Here is a 14,346-nt window from a genome sequence, read left to right as displayed (position 1 = left end):
AGATTCTGGGCACCTGGGCCTGCTCAGGAAATGTCATATCCTTTCCTATCTTGGGAACTTAATTTCCTTTCCTCTGGAATGTTCTCAAGAGTCCTAATGAGTATGCTTACTTAATGGGACTGAGGGACTCGGTTTGCCAATTCCCACCTCTGCTACTTCCTAGCTGGGTGTCCTTGAGCAAGTCACAGAAACCCTGTGGGTCTCAGTTTCCTTATCTGTAAAAGGAAAGGTTAGACCAAATGGCCCTTTAAGTCCCTTCCAGCTGTAGATCTATCTATGATCTTATGATTTCCAAGCCTTGATGAAAGAAGATCTCCCGGTCTCCACAGGGAGAAGCCTGGAATGTGAGGAGGATAGTTTAATACAGGTGGCTTCAGGTAGACATTCTGAAGAAAGATCAGAGTGGGCTTACTTTGAAAGCAATCAAATCAGGGTAAATGCAAGCTTTGAACTTTTTAAAGCCTAACCAGGAGGAGGAGATAGCTGGATCCCTTACCCTAAGACAAGAGAAAGGAATTTTGACATTTCTTATTAATAAGGGTCAGGTATTGATGATTTTCTATCCTTACTGAATCTTTAACATGATTTTGCCAAGTTTTATTTCAATTTTAAAAAATGTTTAACATAGAAAATCTTTTAAATGATTACAAAGGTTACAATGGAATGCATTTAAAAAAAAAAGCTGAATCTTGTCAAGTTTGCCCCCCTCAAATTGCCTTGTGGTCCTTAGGAGATGACCACCTGGCAGACCAACAGCCAATATGATTTAGTTGTATTGCAAACTAACTTTTTTTATTAAGGAAAGAAATAGAGGAATGATAACATAGATGATGGACATGGACCTAAACAATTCTATATTTTTAGTTCAGTCATTTTGTTTTATAATCATGTCTGACTCTCTGTGACCCCATTTGGAGTTTTCTTGGCAAAGATTCTGCATTGGTTCATTATTTCCTTCATTTGACAGTTGAGGAAACTGAGGCAAACATGGATGATGTGCTATAGATGAATGATCAGTTAAATGACATTATTGATCTTCCTACTAAAAGGAATGCCCTTCATACGCTCAATAGGAACAACAGAAGGACTTTATGGAGCACCTGAGGGTGATACAGCACAAAGGGCTACTCACTTAGAAGCTTCCATCTATGGTTCAGTGGATGGATCACTGGATTTTGGCATGGAAAACCTCAGGCACTTATTTCCCTTAGTCCAGTAAGTCAGTTTTCTCATCTGTAAATGAAGGTGTTGGACTAGATGAACTCTAAAATTCCAAAAGAACTCCAAATGCTGTGATTCCACTTTTAATATGGGCTTTTGTGAAGTTAACAAAAACAACCTTCTATATGTTACATGAAATTCAATTCAGCAATTATTTATAAAGTGCCTTTAGGGGGCAGCTGTTTTGATGAATTTTTATTTCTTATTCCTCTTTTTCTTTTAAAAAATTATGTTGGGGGCAGTTGGGTGGCTCAGTGGATTGAGAGCCAGGCCTAGAGACAGGAGGTCCTAGGTTCAAATATGACCTCAGACACTTCCCAGCTGTGTGACCCTAGGCAAGTCACTTAATCCCCTTTGCCTGTCCCTTACTGCTCTTCTGCCTTGGAACCAATACATAGTATTGATTCTAAGGTGGAAGGCAAGATGTTTTTTTGTTTTTGTTTTGTTTTTTAATTATGTTAAGCCAGATCAAATTGCCTGCCAGTACTGAGAGATGGAAGGAAGGGAGGGAGATAAGTTCAATCATACAATTTAAGAAAACTTGTGTGGAAATATGTAATTGGTAAAAAATAAAAATATTTTTTAAAAACTTTACACAAATAAAATCAGATTTAAATTTTTAAAATGTTACTGTATGACTCTGTTTGGTGGGGGAGAAAAAAGTTATATAGAAACAAATCTAGATGATGCAAAAATAAGAAATACTATTAAAATCTACTTGAAAACGAAATGAAGAACAGAGAAAAAAGTTGCTCTTACCTGAAATGCTCAGATAATCAATTGTGCCTCATTATCTATTTTTTTATAGTTTAAATTAATGCATTCACAAGATGTAAAGTTCTCCCTTTTATTCTTTTTATTTATTCTATTTATTTGAACAAATAAGCAAAAGATGGCCTGAATAAACATTCACATAGCTGTATAGACATTATGTAGAAACTATTTTTACAGTCATAACTTTAACCATAAAAGGCAGAAATCATAGGCCTATACACATTGTGATGATGAATTTTCAATTAAAAATTTAATCAATAAACATAAAATAAATCAATAAAATATAAACAATAAGTAAATCAATAAACAATAAAATCCCTGATACAGTGCTGTTGGCCCAAGCCCTAGCTCACTCTGGGCTACCATACAACTGAAAAACAGGACGAAACTTTCCTCTAGGAGACTACAAATAGACGATTTTCATAGAATTGAGTTAGTAAAATATATAAAGAAATCTAAACATCTTATATTACATGCAAAAAAAACCCCAACAACAGCCAAATCCACAGAATTTAAATCTAAAAATTCAAGAAGAAATCTAAGCAGGTTACATAGTTTTGTTTTGTTTTTTTTTGGGGGGGGACTTTGAAATTAAAATCTGAGATGTTTGAGATAGAGGGGATTATTTAGGGAGGTGTTGAATTTATTTGAAGGACTGCCTCATTTTTAACATTTTAAAAATATCTGCTGTTCTTTAACAAAGGGAAAAGCACAGATGTGGGGTTTTTTTCCTTCTAGAAAGTAGCTTCTCTGTACAGATTCCATAAGAAAACAACACTGAGGTGTTAAAAGATCAGTCTATCTCTGGAGCATACCCACTGAAGCCCAAGGTTTTTCAGAATGGTATGAATTAAAGACACAAATGTTCCTTAGCCAATTTTTCACCCACCTGCCTCTCTAATTAATATTATTTGGTCAAACCTAGTAGTACTGAGTCAAAGAGACACCAGTAGGGCAGTGGGAAAGAATTTCTGCCTGCTCCCTCGAAGCCTTGAGACAGACAATCTAGTTTTGAGTCAAAGGGTGGGAATAGGAACCAGACTTGTGATTTCATAGGAATAAGAAAGTTGGGATGAGAAAACTCCCTTTACCAATATTGTTGCCTAGACTAGATAACTATAGGTAAGTGACTGGTTCAGGGACAACCAGCCAATATGGGCCAAGGGCAATTCTCTATCCACTCTCCCAGATTGTCTTTCTGGAATGAGATCTAATCTAAAGAGATTTGGAGAGGCAAGATAAATTGGAAACTGGGATTATTCCTGTGCAAAGCCAAGGAGGGCTCTCCATACAACAAATCATTACCAGGGGGACTTCAGAACTATCCTAGGGTTTACCTACTCTTCCAAATTGATTCTAAATTTGCTCAGGCTTGCCAGGCTTCCTTTGATCTTAATTCCTACCTGGGACTGGCATAGAGGTTTATTTGTTAAATGAGAAAGGATGGAAGGGACCAGGCCTGCCTCTCTCATCAGTCCCCATTACCATTTTTGCCTGAGAAATAAACATAGATGACATATTACATATGTGCTTGCCTCTTTTCTTTCTTGAAAGATGAAAAATAAATAGCCGGGTAACAAAAATGCCAAATTTACAATTGCACACAACTGATACTCAGGAATGCCCGGGGCATTCTTGAAGTCAAATTTCTTTATTCCTTTAAAGGTTGCCATTTCTTGGATTTCTTTTTCTTTTCCTCTATTCTTTCAACGTCTTGTGTATATTTAAATGTGTACATGCTGTTTCCCTGAAGTAAAATGTAATCTCCGGGAGGGTAGGCAACTGTTTCATTTTTATCTCTGTCTCCCCAGGACTTAGTATAGTGCCTCGAACATAGAAGACAATGAATGAAAACTAACTCTCAATTTTATTGAATTTCCTAATTTTATTTTATTCCCATTTTTTCCTACCCCAATTTTATTGCTATTCCTCTCCGGGTCCTCTAGGATCCAGCTGACTCTCTCCCATCTCTGCCACTGTGTCCCTCACCTCCATCTCGTTTAATTTCCTTAGCTTCAGTCAAGACTCAAGTCAAATCCCACCTTTCTAGGAATACTCGTTGCCTGCCTGAGACAGAGGAAACACGTTTAAAAGGAAGGTTGGTGAAGGCAGAGAAGGTGACCTAAATTGTTATAACCAGGCTATTATGGTCCCTAGGTCACAGTTTGGGATCTAATACGGAAGGAAGTAACAGCAGCTAAGACTTCTTCAAACATCCCATTAAGCTGCCTGGCTCGGAAAAAGAGAGAGTGGTACGTGGGAAATCCAACTACTTTTAGAAAGAAGAGAACTCGGGGGAGGGCTTTGACTCCCTCGGGTCAGTCTTTTGAGAAAGTGGAATCGAACATGATTTCTTTTGGTCTTCTGCTCCCAAACAAATGTTCCTCCGCCTATCTGCCCCAGCTTTAATTAGTCCAGAGTCTTTCTCCGAGCTGGGTCCGTTCATTTGCAAATGGCGAAGCCACAGAAAGGCTGGTGGGTGGGGAGCTGGGGGGAGACTGGAGGTGTTTATTTTCTAAGCCACAGGGGTCCCCATTTGAAAAAGCAACCAGCTTATCTCAGTGTTTTTGTTTGTATGATTTCAAATTAGGAGGTTTGGGCAATTCCTTTCGGAGATTAAGGGCGTCTTTACAATGGGCCTGTAGGCTGCTTACTCTTCCTGAAAGGCTGGGACCAGACCCAATCTTTCGGTTACATTTCTTGGCACAGTTACTCATATTCCTTACTACCGGGGTTCAATGATTTTAAAAGGTACTCTGGCCTTCATTTCTATTAAGCAATCAAAACTTACTTTTTAATTAAAATCTCGTGTGTGTGTTTGTGATAGATTAAAAAAAAATTTTAAATAGGTCATGTATCTAATTGGGAAACGTGGGATACATCAGACTTAGTGTGCTATTCAGTGACTTTAAGTAAGACTTTTTATCGGCTTGCATAACGATTCCCCAGTTACAGACAAAGAAACTGAGGCAACAAGAATTTAAATGACTAGCTGGTTGGACCAGAACACTTAACTACAAGATAAGACAATTGGTAATGTCGCCAAACCCTAGCTCTAATCATTAGACCAGTGACTCTTAAACCCTTTTTGGGTCCCTTTGTAAATCTGCTGAAATCTATGGATCCCTTCTCAGAAGGTAATAAATGCATAAAATGCTTAACAGTACAAGGGAAACTATTATATTGAAATACAATGGTCAAGATGTTTTGTTTTGTTTTTTTTTTAATAAGTTCAACAGGCAATAATTGACTCAGTGGATTGGGAGTCAAGCTCAGAGGTGGGAGATCTTGGGTTCAAATTTAACCTCAGATACTTCCTAGCTGTGTGACCCTGGGCAAGTCACTTAACCCCAAATGCCTAGCCCTTATCTTAACTCTTCTTCCTTGGAACCAATACTTCATATTGATTCTAAGATGGAAGATAAGGGTTTTAAAAAAAAAATTCACAGCCCGTGTCTAAATTCCCATGTCTAAACAATATTCCTTTTTACCTGTAGAGAGAAGAAAGAAAAAGAACAACAGAATGTGGAATCAGGACTACACAGAGTATGCATCTGGGCTTTGCATCTATTTGGGTAACACCAAGCAAGTCCTTCAAACTTTGTTTGTTTTATCATCTGGAAAACAGAAGTGGGTGAGACTGTTTTAAGGCTCCTAGCTGATCTTAATTTTACCATTTTATTATCTTAAAAACAATACAGAGGCAAGTTACAGCTTCAGATCTTGAGTTAAATTAGGAAATACTGTCCTACTCATTTTCATTTATCAGAATCACTTCTCACTTCTTCTACAAAGCAAATCTGTCCTTTACCAGCACTGGAAATGCCACAGTACATAGCATCTGATCCAGGAGGTCACTAACTTTGCCTTTGAAATAAAAAAAAAAAAAGAAATGTTTTCTCCACAGGGGGCTGAACATTTGTTTGGTGACAGTAAATGTAATACAAACTGAACCATGAGCAGGGTGACAATCTCTAGGGTCAGTGTTGCTATTAAGAAGCTGGGAAATAATGAGAGGGATTACTGAAAAGATAAACCAGAGTATGTGTATAGGTGGGGTTTGGCTTTGTTGCTGTTAGAAAATCAATTACTAGACAATACCAGACATTTGATTCAAGTCCAACCTCTTTCTCTATGCATACAAAAAGAAAACTCTTTTCTTTCATGACCTGTCCCCAGTGCTTGACACATAGTAGGTGTGTAATAAATAGTAGTCAACTGATCTAATTTTAAAGCTATATATTTTTAAAAGTTTGGTATTTTTATTAGCAAAATGAAAGCATTCCCCCCCCCCCCATTTGGAATGATTGCTGTAATAAAACCCTTCCAATGCCAGCTCTGCTGAATTTAATGAAGTAATGAGTCTAACCATAGATGACGAATGAATTCAGCTTGGTTACTTTGTGATGATGTTTCAGATTTGGGAAGGGACTTTGCTTCGCAGCTCATAAGTTATTCAGCAAACTAAAATGCACAGACCTTCCCAAAGAAGGAGGAGAAAGGAAGAATTAGAAAGAAAAAAAGCAATACTAAAGTGACTTTCAGAGATTTTGCCAAGTGAAATGAAGTGTTTTATTTTTATTTTTTTTTATCTTAAACCTTATGTTATAGGCAATCTTGCCCTGAAACACCATCAGGAGTCGCTACTGGAATTCTTCTTTCAGAAAAAATCTGGTTATAACTCCATGAGGAGCCTATATGAGAAACTGCTGGAATGTCAACTTCATTTGCAGTGGCCCCATATGGCCTGATCGCCCTCCCTGGCATGATAAATCACTGGTAGAATCCTTACCTTCCTACGTTTGATCTCTGCTCAGCAAGATGTGGTTTTGATGTGAAGAACTCCAGATCTCTTAGGTCAGAGACAAATAGCACTGGCGCTGACCTGCAAAGTGCTAAAGTCTATATTAGACTGGAGCAAATGAGCATTCATAAGCTTCTGGAAGGTTCACTCACCATTGAATTTCTCTAACCCACTCAAATATTCATAAACTTAGTCTAGGACAGGAATTTCTTAAACAGTTTAGAGCAAAGGAGTAGCAAATCTTTCCTTCCCACAAATTCTCACTACCAAGTGTCTACTTAAAGAGAATTTTCTTGGCCTTAGTCATTCTTCCCCAGTCTTCAAAACATGGTCATGAGCTCTGAATCTTTAGAAAGGGGGCAAATTTTTACTTTGCACTGAAACCTTTACAAAGTTGAAATTGGTCTTTGAAAATCAGGGGTGTCACTAAAGTTCAATTCAGAAGATGTGTGGAAAATATTTTTAACATAAATGCTATATAAATGTGTTCTGTATATTATCAAAGACACATTTGATCATTGTTACCCTCAAATTTCAGGGCAATTTTTCAAATGTAAAAAACTAATCAAACGCAATCCACAGGAGGAGGATTATAACATCCTACCCATGAGAGAGTGCTATTAATCAATTAAGTATTTATTAAATCCCTATTCATTCATCAATAAACATTTATTAGGTGACTAATAGGGGCAGCTAAGTGGTACAGGGGCTAGAGCACTGGGCTTGGAATCAAGAACAATCATCTTCATGAGTTCAGATCTGACCTTAGATACTTAATAGTTGTGTGACCCTGAGCAAGTCACTTAACCCTGTTTGCCTCAGATCCTCCTCTGTAAAATGAACTAGAGAAGGAAATGGCAAACCACTCTAGTATCTTTGCCAAGAAAATCCCAAAATAAAGTCACAAAGATTCAACATCAATAAAGTGACTAAAAACAACAGCTAGCATTTCTATAGCACTTATAAAACTCTACAAATACTATCTTATTGTTTATCCTCACAATAACCTTGATTATTAGGTAAGTGCTATTATTATCCTTATCTTACATATAAGAAAACTGAGGCAGACAGTAGTAATTTTATTTGCCTAAAGTCACATAGTTGGTAAGTTTCTGAGGTAGGATTTGAACTCAAGTCCTCTTTACTCCAGGTCCAAGCACTCTACTCACTGTGCCATCTAACTGTTCTACCATATGCTAAGCACTGTGCTATTCTCTTTGTATATAAAGACAAAAATGAAACCACCCTTGCCTTTAGCAAGCCTATGTGTTATCACTGGAAGCAACATATGTATCTAGTGTTTGTCTCTAATTTGTGGGGAAGCTGAAAAGTCTACCTTCCCAACTGGCTTCAAGAATGAGAATGGGTTCATCTGATCTGCACTGGATGACTGTCACTGATGACTTCCCTGATAAGACAGGAATGTTGGCCTGTGGCACTTAATGCAAAGTTTCTTGGGGAGTATATGGAAACCCTCGGAGCACACATTTTTAACAAGGTTGTTCTGACTATAGAAATCTGGTGCCAAAAAAGAATTCAACAAGAATTCTGAAGGTTAATGCAAGATATCTCCCTTCCCCCTTCCTTTCGATTCCAAATGATCACACTTTCTGGTTGGAAGGAACTAAGGGAGATAGACAATTTGAAAGTAAGAAGGAAGCACATAGAGTAGTGAGTCCTAGTTCAAATGATCCTCCTTTCATTTGACAGATAAAGAAAGGGGAGCCCAAAAAGAAATGATCTGTCCAAGGTCATATAGTTAGTTGGGTAAAGCTGGGACTAGAACCAGGTTTTCCAGTACCTATTTCTCTAAAGGGATTCTTAGGTGTGTAATGAGAGAGAGAGACAGAGAGACAGAGACAGAGACAGAGACAGAGACAGAGACAGAGATAGAGAAATTCAATGAATTAAGGAAATTTATTCATTTGAAAAGTATGTATTAAGCATCTACTTTCCTGTAAGCAGAGCAGTGTTCTAAACTCTGGAGGAGATACAAGGTTTAGATAAGTGGAGAAAATGAGGGTGTATCTTTCATCTTGTAGCCCCTTGAGGGTGGAGGAGAGAAATAACAATTGTTTCCAAAATGCCTTATCTTTGAGATTATAGTCTTCCCTTATTTCTAAGGCTGGTCCTAATTATACAAACTGTATTAAAAAAATTAATCCTCTTATCTTTATTTTATGATTAAAGCTTCTGGAAAATAAATCCATATTTAAGAAAATCAGGAAAAATCTTTTCAAGAATTTGGATATACAATGAATAGGATTAGAAAAGTTCTGGAGGAAAGAGTTAAAGGTCTCTACAAAAGTAGGATAAGGGACTATAAAAATTTGGGGCCAAGTAAAACACTTCGGCATCATAACAGCATCCACTGATCTTTTAAAAGTTATCTTTTGTTCTTCTTTTATAAGGACATTTACAAAAAAATGCACTCTTCCTATTTCTCTTAAGCAAGGCATTTAAGTCCAGGAGTGTTTATTAAAAGCATAACACTTGTTTGTCCCCCTACCTCTTTTTGGCCAAACAGTGTAAATACTCAAAAGATGAATGTGTGTGGATACATGTGTGCTTATCCTCAACACTGATCTGTCCTCAATAGGTTGGATCCTAGAATTCAAATACTCATCCTCTCTTTGTACCCTATGCTTCTCTCTCGAATGGTCTCCTCTTTTTCTCTGCTGGAACTCCAAGTAATGACACCAGAATGTGGGCAAATCTCCTTAGTCTCCCTGCTGTTTACAAGACAGGATTTATGCTCAATGTGCTTCACACAATGGCACACACCACTAAATGGCTCAAACTACCACCCAGGCTTTAATCTGAGAAATTTTTCACTCAGACAGTGCAAATACCCATCAGCATGGAGAAGCAAGGAAGAGCAATTATGGCCAACACATGTAGTCTTTTAAAAGTACACCAATAAATACCCATTTGTGAAGGTTAATTTAATGTAACCCAAGCTGTTATCTGGAATAGTATATGTCGCCAATTCAATCCATTAAGTAATTACTAAATTCTCAAGAGGGCTCCCTGAAGTCAAATGTGGTTATTCCAGGTTCATTGCTTTTAGCCTCCCTAAGGAGCATTTTAGACAAACAGCTGGAGGAGCTGATGGCCACAAAGGTTCCCAGGCACAGCCTGCTCTGTGAAAACAGGTAAAGACTCTTTAACCTACAAATGAGATGTCAAAAGCTTCTCTTAAGAAAGATCCATTGAGGCAGAGAAAGATGGAAGAGGGAACAAAGTGAGAGAAAGAGAACATGTTTGCATTGGAGAAGCAAAAAGAAAAAGAAATGGAGTAATGTTTTCTTTCTAAAATTATAAGGGGTGAAAAATCTGGAGAATATTAGGTCGGATTTCTCTGGAAAGCAACTTCTAGCAGGTCCATTAGCAAAAAAGAATCCAGTATGATTTTTCCACCAAGAAAGTGCTAATTTTTAAACATCACCCCACCCCCAAAGAAATTGAAAAGATATTAGATGTTCGATATAGCCAAGAAATTCAGGCCATTCTTATTCCAGTCAGTCATTTTCTGATGCAGCAATTTCCACTGAGGGTCAAAGAAAATGGTAGATTATGTAGTTGTCAGCTAAGTGTTACAGCAGATAAAGGTCTGGGCTTGGAGTCAGTAAGACCTGAGTTCAAAATCCAACCTCACTTATTAGTTGTGTGACCAGGGGCAAGTCATTTAACCCTGTTTGCCTTAGTTTCTTACCTTCAAATGAGTTGGAAAGAACATGACAAACTATTCGAGGATCTTTGCCAAGAAAATCCCAAAATATGTCATGAAGAGTCAAACACAAATTAAAAAATAACAAGGGGTTTGCTCAGAAAAGATGAGATGGAACCTCTGCACCCTATTTAATTCTGGAATAGTGTCTATCACCTACTTCTGGAAACTGCATCTCCAATATGTCAGGTTGCATTTTGGAAGGAACTACAGCAAAAGGGGACATGAGGAATAGATTAAGAGACATGTCTATGCAAAATGTACCAGCTCCCAACAGTTTGAGCAATCTCAACTCTAAGTGAAATTGGACAGATGGCACCTAAGTGGTATTATGAGTGGACAGAATCCTGGACTTGTATTCAAGAAGACCTGAGGCCAAATCCTGCCTTAGGCATTTATTTGCTATTTGACCCTGGGCAAATCACTCAAACTTTTCCTCAAGTTTAAAATGAGGGGGGTGGGTGGGAGGGGACTCATGACCTTCAAGGTCCCTTTCAGCTCCAAATAACTGGTCCTACTATTCTACATTCCAAATTGCTACCTAAAATAATAATACTAAAGCCAATAATTGTAATAACTCATTTTGAATATCACTTGAAGGTTTCCCAATGGAACTTTCTTCATAATAGCCCTTAAAATGTGTATAATACATTAGTATTATTCTCATTTTACAAATAAGGAAGAAGCAAGAAACAGAGGATAAAGTCCTGGCTTGGGAGTAAAAGAAACTAGGTTCAAATCCTGCTTCAAACACATAGTACTTATGTGACCTGGAAAAGTGGAAAGAGTGCCAGGCCTATAATTAGGAAGACTCCTGATTTCTTTTTTCTTACCTTCAGTCTTAGAATCAATACTGTATATTGGTTCCAAGGCAGATGAGCAGTAAGGTCTAGGTAATGGGGATTAAGTGACTTTTCCAGGGTCTCACAGCTAGGAAGTATCTGAGGCCAGATTTGAACCCATGACATTCCATCCCTAGGACTGGCTCTCAATCCCCTGAGCTACCCAGCTGCCCCCAACTCCTGATTTCTTGAAATCTTCCTGACTTCAAATCCAGTCCCAAGACACTTACTAGCTGTGGGACTTTGGGAAAGTCACTTAACTTTGTTTGTCTCAGTTTCCTCACCTGCCAAATGAGCTGGAGAAGGGAATGGTAAACCACTCCAGTATCTTTGCCATGAAAACCCCAAAAAGGGTCACAAAGATTTGGGAAACAGCTGAATGAATGTTGATCTGAAACAGGAAACTAAAGTTCTCTAGGCTTCTGTTTCCTCATTTGTAAAATGGGGAGGTTGGACTACATAACATCTGATGACCCTCTCAGCTCTCTATCTATGAACCTTCTGAAACAGACACTAGCAAAGTTCCCACCTGGAAGAAAAAACAGAGTGGACCCTCCAATATGGCTCTAGCAAACGGCACTTACCAGGTGCATCAGAAGCAAGGCACTATAGTGGAACGAATGCCGGATTTGGAGTCCAGGGACTGGGGCCAATTAGATTCCATTATTTGAGAGCCTGCTATTTTCACAGCACTGGGCTAAGTGCAAGGGAGGCAGGCCAAACGAAACCCTGCTGGAATACTGGTTCTTCTACCTCTGTGATCTTCTGGGAACTCATTTCATGAGGAAGTTAAACTAGATGATTTTTAAAATCCACCCAAACACCAAATCCTCAGGCTGTCTTACAAATTACGATTATCAACCTCCACTCCAGAAGAAACTGTGACACATTCAAGTGAATAAAGAGGAAATCAACTTGGCAAATATTGGTTCATTTAGCAAATACTTTTTAAGCATCTGCTTTGTGCAAGGCATTGTACTAGTGAAAGTAACCTGTTAGTATAGAATATAACAAAAGTTACTTCAAAGATCCCATTATGATTCTTTAAACTGTTATCTTCTGCCTTAGAATCATTTCTAGGAGAGAAGAGCAACGATCAGGTTTAAGCAACTTGCACAGGGTCAAATAGCTGGGAAGTGTCTGAGACCATATTTGAACCCAAGGCCTCCTGACTCCATGCCTGGAGCTCTAACCACTGTGATACCTAATTGCTCTAATTCCATTATGTTTTGTTTTATTTTTTTTCCTTCTCTCTTAGTATCCTTTTTATTTTTTAACTCTTACTTTCCTAGAATCAATACTGTAATTAGAATACCTGGGTTCAAGAATTGAATTTACCCATTTACTCTCTCTGTGACTTTGGGCAAGAGTCATTTTGTTTTTCTAAGTTTCAGTTTACTATAAAGTTCAGTGAGGACACAGTGATTTAAATGTCCCCTTACAGTATAACTGCAGGATGATTCTGTGAATGTGTCTTGTTGTTGTTCAGTCATTTCAATCATGTCTGACTCCTCATGACCCCATTTGGAGTTTTCTTGGCATCAATACTGGAGTGATTTGTTTTTTCCTTCTCTAGCTCACTTTATAAATGAGGAAACTGAGGCAAACAAGTTTAAGTGACTTTCTCAGAGTTACCCGGCAAGCTAAGTGTCTAAGGCTAGATTTGAACTTGGAAAGATGAGTTTTCCTGACTTCGGGTCTGACACTTTATCCACTGTGCCACCTAGCTGGCTAAAAAGTAGATGAGAGGGTAGGGATTGAATTTGTTGATAATTTTTCATAATTTGCTCATCAAAATGGAGTTATTAAGTACATAATTATATAATGTATTATGCTAGATTCTGAAAAATTGATGCATATACAAAAAAGATAAGTTTAATTTTCAAAGTCAGAAAAACAAGAAGAATGTAAACGCCATAAGTATAAGGGATATTTGTCCTTTGTCAGGTGATATGATGCCTTGCAAGTAGAAGACAATAAATACTTGAATTAAACTGAACAATAATGAGTTAGAATATTAGTGCACAATGGGAAGGCAACTATTTTCTGGCATGGCAATAAGTAATAATCTGAATAATACTTCACCTGAATGGACACAATATTCCACTAGTAGTTCTGAGAATTCCACTACCTGAAGACTAATGGTCACATAATCATAGCTTCAGAAACATGAGGGATTTGGGAGTTCATCTTAGCCCCAAATCCTCTCATTTTAAAGCTGAGGAAACTGAGGCCCCAAAGTCACATATGTAGTAGCAGAGGAAGGATTTGTCCCCAGATGCTCTGACTTCAAAGCCAATACTGTTTCCCAGGCACTAGCCTGGTGGCATGATGGGAAAAGTCAAATATCCTTTAATACATTCTGACTCAAAATAATCTGAGTATTCAATAGAAAAAATCCTGAAAGATATTGAAAGTGGCATGAAAACTATTGAACTCTTCCTTTTCCCTCCATCCAATCATTTTGAAAACATGCTTAAAACTTTAAAGGCATCTATTTAGTTTAACTCTGAACCTTTTACAGATGAGAAAATGGAAACTAAAAAGATGACTTTTCCAAAGTCGTGCATGCAGCTAGCTAGGAGCAGAACCAGGACTAGAATCCAGTTCTCTAGTCTCCCTGGCTAATTCTCTTTCCATTGCCATAGAGTGCCTCGAGGAAATAGAGCAGACAACCACTTTTGTAAGTAATGAAACAGGAGCAAAGAAAGAGAATAGGGGATTCCCTACATTGTTAAAAAAATTTTTAAGTAAAATGTTGAGTCATGAGCATAATTTTGAACATACCCCAGAAAAACCAATAAATCTCTATGTTGAGCTCTAAGAAAAGGCTGTTAAGAGCGAAGCAAACTTGAGTAGGGAGAAAAGAATAGAGAAACTTTCCAATTATCTTTCAAACTAGAATTTCTTAATGGTCGGTTGCCTTTCCAAATCATGCGAGCCAAGAGAGTCTGCCCAGCAATGGAATGAACACC

General features: G+C 37.9%; 1 protein-coding gene and 1 long non-coding RNA gene across 4 annotated transcripts in view; one reads left to right on the top strand and one right to left on the bottom strand.

Moving 5' to 3' along the window:
- The window catches only part of LOC103096865 (uncharacterized), a 59,883-nt gene extending 54,262 nt beyond the window's left edge, over positions 1-5,621 (top strand). The window contains exon 3 of the long non-coding RNA XR_008914669.1: positions 5,493-5,621. This is a non-coding gene — a long non-coding RNA (uncharacterized LOC103096865). The remainder of the gene's footprint in view (positions 1-5,492) is intronic.
- ALDH1A2 (aldehyde dehydrogenase 1 family member A2) overlaps positions 1-14,346 on the bottom strand; it is a 186,645-nt gene that overhangs the window by 89,026 nt on the left and 83,273 nt on the right. The gene's annotated exons all lie outside the window — the stretch shown is intronic.

Source organism: Monodelphis domestica, chromosome 1 (genome assembly GCF_027887165.1).
Source record: "Monodelphis domestica isolate mMonDom1 chromosome 1, mMonDom1.pri, whole genome shotgun sequence".
NCBI lineage: Eukaryota > Metazoa > Chordata > Mammalia > Didelphimorphia > Didelphidae > Monodelphis > Monodelphis domestica.
The sequence above is the reverse complement of the archived record's forward strand: the minus strand, read 5'-3'. Positions and strand labels throughout refer to the sequence as shown.